Source organism: Cupressus sempervirens, chromosome 2 (genome assembly GCF_028749045.1).
Source record: "Cupressus sempervirens isolate cs-2001-9-10 chromosome 2, ASM2874904v1, whole genome shotgun sequence".
NCBI classification, from domain to species: Eukaryota; Viridiplantae; Streptophyta; class Pinopsida; order Cupressales; family Cupressaceae; genus Cupressus; species Cupressus sempervirens.
Genome location: NC_143119.1, coordinates 289,987,343 through 289,988,791, shown reverse-complemented (window position 1 = coordinate 289,988,791; position 1,449 = coordinate 289,987,343). Strand labels below are relative to the sequence as shown.

General features: G+C 35.5%; 1 pseudogene; it reads right to left on the bottom strand.

The window, feature by feature from the left end:
* Positions 1 to 294: 294 nt before the first annotated feature.
* On the bottom strand, positions 295 to 1,038 carry LOC149572204 (uncharacterized; annotated as a pseudogene).
* Between the last annotated feature and the right edge of the window lie 411 nt (positions 1,039 to 1,449).

The window sequence follows — 1,449 nt, the reverse complement described above, 5'->3', positions numbered from 1 at the left end:
AGTTTTCCTTTGCCCAGTTAATTTGAGTGTCTAGTGGTAGATTCAAGTCACTAGTTGTATGCTCTAGCATAAACAGTTTCCTTTCTGTCATCTTTGCAAGACCAGTTGCTGCGCGAGAAACTGCTAAAACATCTTGCGAATCTATGTTGCCTTCACTTGTTTAAAAAATATGAGGCACTATTAAAACCCATTACTAATGTTTCTTGTTCATTGCTGCCTGCAAGTAGAGGTTCAAATCTGCAATTTTTTGTTTATATTTGCTGGAAACGTTTTGTTGCTGTGTAATGGCTTAACTCAATGACGTTTTAAATTTTCATTCAATTTCGGCTCAAGCTGAAAATAATGTTGTTTCCATGGGCAATATCTCTTTAGTAACATTATCTCTCCACTTGGATCAATGTCATTCCACAACTATTGAGCGTCCAGGTAACCAAGATTTGGCATAATGGTACAACATCTCTACAAAGTCTTTACCAACAACCATCATAGCACAATGAAAAAGGTGGTCCTCTTTCCCAGCTGTATTTTCCTCCATCTAATCAGGGTTGATATGTGAAACCTTTGTCGACAAATATGTATTACTGATATACCTAGTTGGCTTTTAGTATCATACTGATTGATGCCATTGTCAATAGTGTCAATTTCCTCCATAAAACCTTTGTATAAAGCAAGATAAACACTCTCAACATCCAAATGATCTGGGCTTAACCCAAGTTCTTTACTACTATCTCCCTTCCATAGTGCTTGTAAACAAGGCCTGTTGAACTCAATTTTGTTTTAAAACCATGTCCAAAATCATGATCAAACCCCTTTCTAATGGTGATCATAGCGGTCCTTCTCTCGATTATAAACACCACTCACATCCAATACTGCATCTAAAGTATTCAATACCCTTCCTTGTCTCTTGATGTAGTCTTCAACAGCCTTCATTTCCTCCAAAGAAATATATATGTATTTGTCTCTATCATTCATAACTCCATAGAGCTGACCCATTTTTCCCAAGGCAAAGATCTGGTTGATACAGTCCTTGACCACCATGTTACACTTCCTCCTCCACTGTGGGTATTTGTTGATAGGCTGTATCTACTGCATATATAGATTCCAGTTACATTTTGTATTATTTGAAACCGAGTTCACTGCTATTACATATCTATTTCTTTGAAAATGTAATTTTAAATCTTTGTGATGTACAAACAGGTTTTACTTCATTTTCCTTAAATCTTTGCTGTAATTTCCAATCAATTATTGTCTTCATCGAAGGAAACAATCATGTCCATGCTTTTCTGCAGTAAGTTATACATTTCAATGCTATCAATCATTAATTCTTTTGTTGTAATCTTTTGTACCTTGTGGCATATTATTTATGAGGTTCAATGACGGGCTCGTGACACCCATAAATAACTTTTATTTCTTTTAGCTTTCTTGTCTTTCATAATGAGATGCATCAAT